The sequence below is a fragment of the Pongo pygmaeus genome, chromosome 4 (assembly GCF_028885625.2).
Source record: "Pongo pygmaeus isolate AG05252 chromosome 4, NHGRI_mPonPyg2-v2.0_pri, whole genome shotgun sequence".
Lineage (NCBI taxonomy): Eukaryota > Metazoa > Chordata > Mammalia > Primates > Hominidae > Pongo > Pongo pygmaeus.
The window spans coordinates 59,530,977-59,544,385 of NC_072377.2; the positions used below are offsets into that span (position 1 = coordinate 59,530,977).

Consider the following 13,409-nt stretch of genomic DNA (forward strand, 5'->3'; position numbering starts at 1 on the left):
TGGTTTATTGTTGACAAGTTAAAGCTTCTCCCTAAAGTTTATAATGTCATAAATCTCAGCAATCATGGTTTTATCCACTGTGGCAAGGAGGCAAAGATATAGGATCCCTGGCTTTCTGTGGTAGCCAAAAGGCTTCCAAAGACGCAGTCCTTGAGGAAGACCAATAAGTTGCATCAGACCCATTCTGCCAAAGGCTCTTGCCTCTTTAGACAATATCCACAAGAAACTGAATTCTGTATGATTGAAGGAATTTGGTAAATAAAAGATTGGAAAGCCAAAGGCTATATGCATGGACATTAAAAATAAAAATTACAGCAATGGAAAATCAAACTCAAAAGACAATCTGTTGAGTGAAGTACTTAAACTCAATCTAAACTTTCAAATAATTCCAAACATTCAACGGTGCTATTGTTCAAAACAAATGGCTGATGATTTCATACTGCGGATCATGATCACATCTATTATTAAGTTATTACTATCATGACCGTAACACTGTTGGGTTTATTTTGAATGAAATACACTACTGAAAACAAACCAGGGCCATGCCCTGGCATCCTCAGAGCCCAAGATTAAGAATGCTTATTGCCTTGTCCAAGATCATTCTTCCCATCTACCTTTGGAAATTACCCCAAGTTGTACCTTTGTACCATAATAGTGAATGACTGAACAACTCTCTGAGTAAGCTGGAAAAGTTATTTTCCCCAACTGAAAGATAGCTCTTATTTTATGCCACCTGGAATAAAAGATTTACCAGCTTTTCTTGGGGTTAAGTGTCCTGTGACTAAGTTCTCCAAAATGAGATGTAACTGAAAGATGCTTAAAGGGAACTGACTCTGAGAAGGGCCCTTTTTAGCTCTTCTGCCTTTCCTACTTCTTTTCCAGGCTGTAACGGAGACTTAATGTAGCTCCAGTGACAATCTTGGGTTGTGACAGCACAATGAGAACAGTGGACACATGAAGTAGAGCATACAGATAAGAGAACCCAAAGATGCAAATGACAGCAGAGTTGCCATTCCCTCCTCTTCCAGACTTTGTACATGAAATAGAAATCAACCTGTAACTTTTTGTTTTCTGAGACAGGGTCTCACTTGGTTGCCCAGGCTGGAGTACAGTGGTACAATCTGGAATCACTGTATCCTCAACATCCTGGGCTCAAGTGATCCTCCCACCTGAGCCTCCCAAGTAGCTGGGATTACAGGCGCATGCCACCATGCCCAGCAAATATTTTAATTTTTTTGTAGAGACAGGGTTTTGCCATGTTTCCCAGGCTGGTCTCGAACTCCTGAGCTCAAGTGATCCACCTGCCTCTGCCTCCCAAAATGCTGGGATTATAGGCATGAGCCACTGCACCCAGCCCTCTAACTTCTTTAAAAATTGTTGTGTGTCTCTCACAGCCTAACCTAATCCTAACCAGTACAGAGCAATGTTTGTTTTTAAAAAGTAGGTATTCCCAGCGCCATATGAAAGGGCTCTAGCATCTATTATGACAGAATAACTCTTTTTATGAGCTTTATCTTTTAAGGAGGGAGAAATATTTACTCTTTAGTTACTAAAAACCTACTTTCCACTCCTTTTCATATTCTCAAAATGTACAAGTATTGTTGTTGGGATTGCTAAAATTATTACCCTGAAAACCCTCAATTTATTTTGTGTAACTTTTTTTCTGACTAACCATATTACCTCATTCTCTCTAACCTCTAATCCTTACAAATACTGCCTTATCCTTGAACATCCGACCTCAGGCCAGGTGGCATGTCTATTGCCTCAGCTTGTAAATTCATTCTAACAATAATGTTCTCAACAATGGCCTCTTCCCTCTAATTACTAGGAGTCGGATACATATATTTAAAAACATAACCAAACTTCCTTTGATCACAGTATATGAACTGGTAATAAATTTTAAATAATTATATTATTTCCCTGTATAGATGCTGTATTTGCAAGAAACTATTTTAACTGTAAACCCATGAGACATAAGGTATAACTTGGAATGAAGGATAAGTAGTTAACTATTCCCAATAAAAGAATGAGTTTCTATCTCAGATAAACTCTGACCCAGTAGCCTCTACAGTAATATTCATAAATCTACATCTAGACTTGCCTGAGGAAGAACTAAAGAATATTATTTCAAAAATGAATCTCATCTTCTTTGCTGCCTCATCTAATAAAAGAGCAAAAAAGATGTCAAAAACAAGACAGATTGGTTACAATCTGTTTAAGACAGGTCTATAGAAAAAGAATGCCTAAGACAGAAAAAAGAAAAAGAATACTAAATTTGAAATTAATGTGATTACTTACAGTTTATTGTTGTTTTCCCTAAGAAATTTCAAAGGTAAGCATGAAAATAAAGGAGAAAACAAAACTTCAACAAGATGGCAGAAAATAAACGTTATTTACTATACAGTCCAAAAAATGGTATCAAGGTATAATTTGAGTTCCATCAGAGGGGTAATAAACACAATATTCTTTTAGAGAGCGATTTTTTATACTTAATATGATTGACATTCTAATTTTGATGTCCTGTGCAATCCCTCATCCTGATACAAAGCAAGATGACAGTTATATTATCTTCTCCTCTATAATTCTGCTTGATGAAAATTAAGAAGTTAGAACAGCCAAGCCAATTCTTCAGAGTCCTGCAAGCAGTATGTTAAAACTGGTAAAACAAGAAAGGGCATAGGGGAGCAGTAAAACCCCTTTGAATGAGGCTCTAGCTTGGATCATCTATTTCCAAATAAGGTTAACAAAGATCCAGCATTTCCTCTCAATAGCAGACAAATGGGCTGAAGGCAAAGATGCAATAAATGGGGGATACAGAGAGTGACGACCCGTTCCAAGGTACATGGGAACGCTAAAGTGCCGCGTGGGTGGAATCCTTTCTGAGTAAAGGTCGTGTCTGTCAATTATGCTTTAGTCACTCCTCCAGATTGGAAATAAACACTTGGGAATGCCACCTACTTCAGAACTGGCATCTCCTTCTGTTAGTATTGTCACTGAAAGCATTAACAGTACATTATTTCACAACTCCCTTAGTACACTTGAAAGTAATTTTCCCCAAATGGGAAAAAAAGTTTTTTTTTAAACTAATTACAAAATAAAATGAGGATTTGTTTACAAAATGTAGAGCATTTTGCTCCTCAGCATATATTTTATAGCTTCTTCACATTAGGAAAAAGGATGATGATAATCTACCCAAAGAGAAACATTTGCAAACTAATGCAAAGCTAATAAAATTGGCCTCTCAACATTTTCTAAAAATGTTTTCAGTGGTAACAGTGCCAACAGCATGCCAAGAGCATCTATACTTCCAAGCAATCTACAAATGCCCATGGATGGAACAGGTAAGAGTTCAATCAGTATTCAAAAAGGAATCAATCCTCTCCCTATTAAAAAATAACAATCATCATTATTAGCACATGATCTCTTTGTAAAATTCAATCACAAAGATTTGAAAAGCCATCTAGCAGAAATAACCTGAGATTTGAAAAGTCACCTAGCAAAAATAACCAAATGAAAGCATAAATCATCATATCAGAAGTTACAGATTTCATCCAGCAAAATGTTAGCCCATCTTCTATAAAACATCACTAAAAATCACATGTAATATCCAGGCAGATTTTGGCTGAAATGCTGAAGGTAAGAATAGTTCTCGTTCTGAAAATTCTGATTAAAAAGTACGGAGGGAGAGAAATCCCCTTCTAACTTATCAGAGTAAAATAATGAGTACCACTTATCTTGGAGAATTTATTCCTTCACTTTTGACCAGGCACTGGGAATTTTAAAACTCAGTCCAAAGAAAGAAAATGAAAAAAACATTTGAAGGGCTTTTTTTTTTATTATTTTTTTTTTTATGAGACAGGGTCTCACTGTGTCACCCAGGTTGGACTGCAGTGGCGCAGTCTTGGCTCACTGCTACCTGGACCTCCTGTACTCAAGCAATCCTCACACCTGAGCCTCCCAAATAGCTAGGACTTCAGGTGCACGCCACCATACCCAGCTAATTTTGTTTATCTTTTTGTAGAGATGAGTTCTCACTATGTTGGCCAGGTTGGTCTCAAACTCCTGGGCTCCAGCGATCCTCCCACCTCGGCCTGCCAAAGTGCTGGGATTGCAGGAATGAGCCACTGTACCTGGCCCAGAGCATTCATAATGTGGCAAGCACTTCTAGGTAAGTGTTAAGTATACAAACATAAAGAAGACCAAACCCTAGCATCAGTGATCTTCCAGTTCAGGAGAAAGCAGTAATTAAACATACCCGTGCCAGACAAGTGCAATGTAAATGTGTTCAGCACAATCAGGGGTATGCACAATGGGCTTTAGGGAAACAGAGTAGAGGCATCGAAGTCATTCTTACAGGCATGTCAGGAAAGACTTGGAAGCATCTCCTGAATTTTGAGTCTCAAAAGATTGAGAGGTATCCAAGTTCAAAGGAGTACAGAAGAAAATGGCATTCCAAATAAAAGCGAAAGCAAGAAACATCCCATAATGCTAATGCATGCCCTAGACACCTTCCTAGTCTTTGCAAATAATTGCTTCTCAGTCCGATATCAATTATTGATAACTATTAACTGACAATCTACATACTAATTAAAATGCATTCATATCAATATACAAAACATCCTCATTTTAAGACTTATCTCTAACTCCCTGCCAAAGGAATTTCCATTTGTCAGGGACTTAGCATGGTCACATTATAGAGTCTGTTTTGCCTCCCCACCCTTTTAGATGCAAAGGCCCACAAGCAAGATGCCACAGCTGATTGAACTAGCAGGCAGTTTAGCCTTAGTAGCTGACCAACAACCATGGTGTGGCCTAGCAGGAAGGGCCAGGCTAACCTAATCATATTCTTTTTCTCCCAAATTTGAGTTGAAAAATACTGAAAAGATGAAGCAGTTCATAGTGCAAAATAAAACTGAGGGAATACAAAAAGCAAAGCTATTAAATAACTTCATAACCATGAAGAATCACAGCAATCTAAATTTACAAAGCTACGAGTATGAATAAAAAGAAACTATGCAAAAAAGAAAAGCTACACAAAGCAGAGGAGAATAACAACCCTGCTAATAACCCCAAGAGAAGTAGACCCAGAAAGAAATCAATATGTGAAGAATGGCTGAGTGTAGTTGCAGACAAGTCTGTTTCTTAGTTAAAAAACTATATTCCTCAGTTTCCTTTGCAGCTAGGAATGGCGGCATGATCAAATTCTAGTAAATGAAATATAATCAGTAAGTCTTACAAGTCTTCCAGGAGGGAAGCACACTCTTCTTCTGCCCTTTCTCCATCCAGCTATCTGGAATGCAAAAGTGATGGCAGGAGCTCTGGCACTAATTTTGGACCATAAGCTTAAAGTCTACATATACTGGGCAGAAGCTTCTTGGGGCCCTAATGACTTCTGGACTTACTTGCCTGAGCAAAAAAGGAAACTGTCAAAGCCACTATATTCCAACCAATTCCAGTCCTAATTGATACAGTGGTTGAGAGAATGTGACAGAACCACAATTTGAACTCAAGTCTTTTGGACTTGGGGGCCAAACTCAATCATTATGAGCAAGTGCAAATAAAGTCAAACAAACTGAGTAAAGCAGGTTTACAGTTTACATGTATTTTATGATTCAACAAATCATAAAATTCTGACTACCAAAGGCCAATAAAAAAGAAAAACATGCAGATGCAGTGTCACTCACCTACTACAAATAACACTTTGGACAAGCCTCTTTGACTCTGTAGCCTACCTGGACATATAAGGTTTTTCCCCCAATACAAGTACCTACAATAAGGCATATGGGCAATAAAAACTGAATATAGGCACCAGCTTCTCATGCATGGCAGAAACCTATCAAATTCAGATTTGTAAGGAGTAGATGAGACTTTCAAGAGCGCACGGGATTCTGGAAAGCCTACCGCACATTTTGCAAGGAAGTAAGAGGCCTGTCTCATTAACTTCAAGCAAAAGAATTTTCCATACGTCATTAACACCTAGAAGAACTCAGCCCAGGCACTGTAACTCCCTAAACCACTGATGCCCCAGTGTGGCAAGCGTAGCATAGATCGGCAATTCCTTTGAAAGGCTCAAGGATTTTAGATGCCCAAGCTGAAGCACCAATGAACTTGGTATTAATTCTCTTCATTAATTAAACAATTTCATATTTGCATTGACCACACACTTTGTGCCCAGCCATGTCCCATGCTGGGGACTGAACATGAGCAAAGTCCCTGCTCTTATGGGGCCTACACTCTAGTGGTAGTGGCACACAAAACAACAAATAAAATCAACTTAGATGGTGACAAGTCCTGTGAAGGAAAAAAAAAAAGAGAGAGAATGTGTAGGAGAGGGTGGATTTCCGGCACTGCTATTTTTAAGAGCAGATGTGGTCATTCTAACAATATTATAGACAATAGAAGAGATGCCAAAAAAGCTTTCAACAGCTTTGCTTCCCAAACCCCTTGCGTAGGCAAACACAGTATTCTACCGTAAAAAGTCACAGCATTAGACACTCAATTCAATAATCCACAAATATTTATTGAGAAGCAATTCTGGGAGACATTAAGAGCAAATCTAACAGCTTTCGGTGTTAGACTTTCTGGAATCAAATCCCAGCCATACAACTTACTATTTGTAGGAGCTTGGGCAAGTTGCTTAACCTCTGTGCATTTTAATTTGTCATTTGTAAAATGAGGATCATAGTAGTACCTATTTCATTGGGTACTAAGAGGACTCAATGAGTTATAAAAGGAAACACAGTGAGCTCCAGATTTGTATTTTGTTTTATATATTTTGTAATTGACATATAATGTATATTTTAATTGAATATCTACTATGTTCCAGGCACACAACTTCCTCTAAGCATTTGCATAACGGGGCCCCACACACCAGGAAGCCCCAGGGGCTGCAGTCTGCCATCAGCTTCTATAGCTGCCTTGCATTCAGGCCTTGTCTGTACTCTTGGCATCTCCGTCTGCTGTCAGCTGCATTACCAGGACTAACTCCTGTGACTTCTTACTGCAAATACTGTAACCCAGAATGGTAACTCTGAGATTCCCCAAAGGAGTAAACATTCCAAATCCAAGTTTCTCTCTTACCACTCTGTCTCAACAGAGCCAGCAACTGAGGCAAAACAATAAACAACATCCATTTTTTAGCCAGGCCTCACAATACTGTCCAGATTGGCAATGCACCATGTTTAAACTGAAGAAGTTCTAGTCTACATTATATAAAATTATATCAACTATCACTCAACCTTTTTTTTTTTTTTTGAGGTAGAGTCTCACTCTGTCACGAGGCTGGAGTGCAGTGGCGCGATCTCGGCTCACTGCAACCTCCGCCCACCTCCTGGACTCAAGCGATTCTCCTGCCTCAGCCTCCTGAGTAGCTGGGATTACAGGTGAGTGCCACTACGTCCAGCTAATTTTCCTAGTTTTAGTAGAGATGGGGTTTCACCATGTTGGCCAGGATGGTCTCGATCTCCTGATCTCGTGATCCGCCCTCCTTGGCCTCTCAAAGTGCTGAGATTACAGGCGTGAGCCACCGTGTCCAGCATCACTCAACATTTTAATATTCAATAATATTTAATATTTTTAATGCTGTTATAATGATAGGCATCTACTTTGCCATGCATTGTCCATTAGGCACTTACGAGCAAAATTAATTAGAATCATAAGGAAAATTATATTTATTCAATTATCCAGAGTATGAATTCATCTTCCATTCCCTAAGTCCCATTCCTTTTTAATATAATTAAATGAACACAGCTTTTCAGCATTGTCCTTCTACTAAAACCTTAGAAATCATTGTTTAGGGGTTCTTTCCTTGAATTTATCTTTTTAAGCCACTTCTTTGGGCATGATACCTACATTGTCAAATCTATATTTAAAGTCCCCAAAATATTCAAATGGCCAACCCCTTTTACTGAATCAGTACTTCTATATCAACTTACAAAAATTATTGTACTGCCAGGAAAAGGCTGACTACAGGAGAACGTGGTCTAACAACCACTTAAAGGTTCAAAAAAATTTCTATTTGCTTATTAATTAGACAATCTCAACTTTTCTTCTTGTTTGTCTAACTGTGGAGGGAAAAGAAAGGTAAGCTTTGAGGTTAGACAAACCTGGGTTTGAACCATTCAATAAGTTACTTTAGAAAACTCATCCACCCTGAACCTCAATAAGTGGTCCTCAGATGAAAAAAGAGAACAGACAATCCTTGGTTTCCATGGGGGATTGGCTCCAGGATCCTCTGCAGATACTAAAATCTGTGGATGCTCAAATTCCTATATGAAATGCTGTAATATTTGCATATAACCTACACATATCCACCTGTATACTTTAAATCATCTCTAGATTACTTATACCTAATACAATAACAATGTTGTGTAATTATTAGACTGTATTTTTTATTTTGCATTATTTTTTATATTTTTTTGTTCAAATATTTACAATTTGCAGTTCATTGAATCTGCAGATCTAGAACCCGCAGATACAGAGGGCTAACTATAATAATACTAAAGCTACTAACTCTGTTGAATTAAATAAGCAAGCATCAGGTGCTTAGCAAAGGGAAGATATTTTCTCACACCTAGTGAACCCAAAGCCAAGCCACCCACATCTACTACTGGAATGTGGATGAGTCTACTGAACAGGCCCCACTAGTTCCCATCTGATCCCTGTATAATCCATCTTCCACTCAACAGCCAGAGCAAGTTTTCAACACGTAAATCTGGTGCTATCACCTCCTGCTTAAAACTATTTAATAGTTTAAGAGCAATCTTAACAGAAACCCAACTCCCAGCCACAACCGCCAGGCCCTACGGAATCTTAACTGGGCTCCCCTGGGGCTTGGGTTCACAGCCAATTTCTTTGAGCCACTCTTCCGCATCTGATACCCCAACCTCTGAGATTCCTATAAGCAGCTATACCACTGTCTCATACTTGCTGAAGACAAATAGCCCCAATCAATACACTCAGGGAACTACTTGGGGTTTTCTGTAAGTCCCAGGGATCCCTGTGCCCAACTCAGGTGGTAATATCTACCTACTTTTGTCCCCAGGGACTCACCCTATTTCCCTTTTCTTTTTCAAGGGATACCACTTTTTCCTAAGTCTTGTAGATTTTCTCCTTACCCCTATCCCTAAAGCCTGGCTGCCAAGTGGCACGAGCCCTCCCTCCCTCCCGTGCTGTTGATGTTCTTGCTTCTCCAAAGGTGTGCACACTGGCCCTTCTTTATGAATGGGTTTTAGTGCTAAGGACTAAAGGGAACAGATATGTGGAGGTTGATATAAAAATCTAACAACTAAAGGCAGTATAGTCATTGCCTATGTTTCTGACATGTCGTGTGGATAAGCAAGCCACTGAAACTCCTGCCCTCCACCTGTTATCAGCAAGCGGATCTCTCCAAAGTCCTTCCTTCACTCTCAAACCAGAAGGCAGAATCACAACCCATGAACCAGGTGAGCTATAGCCCCTCGTAAGCCCACTCCTTTCAGATGAACAGTTTGCATTTCTGAGGGCAGAGTTCCTATTCAAGCATTTCATTAAGATAGTGAATAATGTCTAGTAACTATACCTATAAAAATCGAGTAGAACCATGCACAATTCAATTTAAAAGGATGGCCTTATCTTACAAGTCACAAGAGAAGGAAAAAAAGGCATTTACTAAGGTTCTGCTATGTGCTAGGTATTTTTATACTGTCATCTCACTCATCGTTCACAATTAGAGCAATGTGGGTATTTCCAGGCCTGTTTGTCATATTAAAACAACAAAAGGATACTAGCCTGAGGCTAGGAAGTGGCAGAACGTAGACTACTGCCTAGGTCTAATTCTAAGCCCGTCCTTTTCCAACTCTGCAACCTTACACGGTGTTGCAAAGGGACAGTTGGATATTGAAGAAATACTTTTAAGTAGAAATTGAATTTTAACTAGAGACTGAAATGAGAAACAACATATTCAAATGTACTGTATATAAAATTTTAACACACACCACCCACACATAACTCATACTGCCAGAGTAACTCGGGGTGGGTGGAGAGGTCAAGCCTCATGATAAAACCTATGTTCTGCCTTCTCACTGAAGATCAGCTCAACATTGCACAGTGAGCTACTTTCCAATCTGTAACATTTGCAACTATGATTCTGTTGGAATCCTGTTTTTCCTCAATGCTACACCAAAAAGAGAACAAAATGCAGAACCAAATAAACTATTTGATAAGCCTTCAGTTCTCAACCATGTCTAAAGGCAGTTTTTGTGTTCATCAGAACAGCTTCATTGTCCTCACTGATTAATATATAATAATAATAAACATGTAAATAAATATCATAAATATAGGCTTGTAAAAAGTCAAATATAGTAAAATATCACTTGTTTAATAGTTCTGCATAAAATTAGTTGGAAAAAACTCCACTGCCTAAATAAAAAGAAACATGTTAGTTCCTCCCCTATACCACAATGTTTTCTTAAATAACTCATAGTAAAGTGAAGAGAGATTGGCTGATACATTAGCACCAACCTAGAAGCAAGGAAAAAGTTGAAAGGAACTTTGCATCTATTTCAACCTCTCACTCAGTGCATGAACCCCTTTCTGTGATGTCCCTAACAGGCAGGGAGCCAGCTTCTGTCCTGTCATTTCCTACTCAAGGAAGATGAACAAATCTTAAGAGAATTCTTCTTTACCTGAACCAATACCTGGCCTTCCTATGATCTTGACCTGCTCAGATTCATAGAAGACTTTATGCCCTTCAAACAACTAAAGCCACTGATCATATCATCTTTTTTTTTTTTATTGTTTTGAGATGAAGTCTCACTCTGTCGCCAGGCTGGAATGCAGTGGCACGATCTCAGCTCACTGCAACCTCCACCTCCTGGGTTCAAGCAATTCTGCCTCAGCCTCCCAAGTAGCTGGGACTACAGGCACGTGCCACCCACACCCAGCTAATTTTTGTATTTTAGTTTCACCATGTTGGCCAGGCTGGTCTTGAACTCCTGACCTCATGTGATCCACCTGCCTCGGCCTCCCAAACTGTCTCGCTCTTCTTTAAAGGTTCTCCCCAAGTCCAAAAGCCAAAACTCCAATGCCAGTGAAAAGTATCATGCAATACTGCCTCTCTTCTTTGAGGAGGTAGGTAAATCCTATTCTACTAAACCAGCAGCTGGCAAATTCCAATCTGTGGGAAAATCCAGTCCACTGCCTGGTTTTGCCAATAAAGTTCTGTTGAAACACAACCACAGCCATCTGCCTATCTATTGTCTATAGCTGCTTTCAAACTACTAAGGTGGAGTTCAGTAGTTGAAAGAAAGACGTATGTATATTACGTTCAGTGTTACAGGCTACAGTCTCAGTAGTTACAAGGGTCATCCCTGTATTATTTAGGATGCCCAAATGCCTGCCAAACATTAAGCTCACAATAAGTATTTGCTGAGTAAGGAAGATCAGAAAAGGAAAGAGGGAGATTAGAAAGAAGGGAAGGTAGGGCTTTTCTTCTCCCAAAACTAACCTGAAATCCAGCCTTATAGAATACTTTAAAACCTGACAGATCCTTGTCTTGCTGCAAGATCTTTTAACACAGGGCTACACAGCAGAATTAAAATTGAGGACCTAAAGTGACTATGTTTCATTTCAGGCACATAAACACTGATTAAAATATCATTTAATAAAACAAAAGTCCTTGTTAATTTTGAATGCACAGGAAAATACTACTCATAGTGTTAGAAGCATATGTATTTGTTATTGTTGCTACTGCTTATTGTCTTAATATCACTCACTGCAGTTATATAAAGCAATTGGGATAAATAATCTTTCCCTCAGATGAACTCTTAAGCACTCTGGATTTGGGGAAATAGAAAAGAACTGCTTTAAGACAGATGAGGAAAAGACTGAATCATCAATGAGCTTACTATAACTCTTGATTCTTCATCTCCTTCACGTTTTAATAATCATTCACTTTTACGATGGTTTATTCAAGACAACCTTTGTAGAAAGTATTAAAATATGCATCACATCTTGCACAGCTTTTCAACATTTTAAGCAACTTGTTTCATTATACTTGTGTTCTCTTACAAAGAATCTGATGTGAAGAATTTTAGAATTAGCAATGCAAGATCTTTCTCAACATGGAATCAAAATTTTTACTGAGTCCATTTTATAAAACTATTTCAAGTGAATATTAAGCCCATATAATTAATTATTTATGACAAAACAGGAAGAACTCAGAAGACATGAAATGGAAAATAGTCACCTATGGGTATTAACAAAGATCCCCAGTATAGTTAGGTATTCTCCCCAAATAATGACATAATGAAACTAAAACATCACTAGCACAGGAATCTCAGGATGCACAAAAATTGCAGCCTACATCCACAGAAATAATAAACAGGGGCTGCACTCCAGGCTCAAAAAGTGATGCTACCCACAGCCCAAAGCCAGGTCAGCAGGGACCCCGAAAGAGTCGAGAAATGCAAAGGAAACCTAGGAGCAATCGCGTGATCACATCTAAATGACCCAACCTTTAAAACACACATAGAAATCCCAAAAAATCATAGGAAAAAGTATGTTACACTGAAAAAAACATTACTGGTCAACAATATAAAATATACATTTCTATACAAAATGAAACGAAGAGAGAAATCCAATAATCCCAAGAGGTTTTCTACTTTAGCCCAGTGACTTGAAAAGAGAACCAGCCTCATTCAGGAAACCTTCGAAATGACCAAGAACGGCAACATTACCCAATAAATTGTCCCAATGCTCCTTCCTCTACCATACCCTGCCTCTCAGGAAACATTCATACAGGAAGAAGGGATAAAAGAGCTGGCCAATAAATCACATGCTCTGCTTCTCAAAAGCAGAAACTTGACTTTCAAATTGTTTGACTCCAATGAAATAGGAACTGAAGGCTCCAAACAATAACAGAATTCCAGAGTAGCACCTCAGAAAACTCATCTACTGAGTCGGCTCGTGAGGCCGAACTTAGGTAACAGCTGTAAGCATAACTGGCCTGAGGTGAGATGTGGGCCACCCTCTTCCCTGCCAGGACCTTTCACCCTGTGAATCAGAAATAGCTGCCACTTAAAACACCAGCAAGCAGCTGAAGTGTCTTTAACTCAGTTACCCTACACTACGCGTATTAGGCAGAGGCAGGGAGATTTTTGGAAGGCTGGTAGCGGGAAAATGAATCGAAATGGAGCAAAATCTTTTTGGTGACAACAGTACCATAAGTCCTTGTTTTATATACACTTTTGTAGTACTTACAGAATTAGGCTCTCTTTTAAATGCTTTATATATACATTAACTCAATTCTGCGAGGTAGGTATTTAATACTATCATTACACCCACTTTGCATACAAGGAAACAGGTACGGAGGCTGCAGAGCAGGTAAGTCACAGAGCTAGAATGCAAATGCAGGCAGTCTGGCTCTGCCC

The 13,409-nt window shown here is 39.0% G+C and overlaps 1 protein-coding gene across 4 annotated transcripts in view; it reads right to left on the reverse strand.

The window, feature by feature from the left end:
• ARL15 (ADP ribosylation factor like GTPase 15) overlaps positions 1-13,409 on the reverse strand; it is a 427,836-nt gene that overhangs the window by 399,458 nt on the left and 14,969 nt on the right. The window contains exon 1 of one of the 4 annotated variants that reach the window (XM_063664816.1): positions 2,299-2,316. The exons of the other annotated variants lie outside the window; for them this stretch is intronic. The gene's annotated coding sequence lies outside the window, so the exon portion shown is untranslated. Of the gene's footprint in view, positions 1-2,298; positions 2,317-13,409 lie in introns of those variants that run through there. 4 annotated transcript variants of the gene reach the window in all.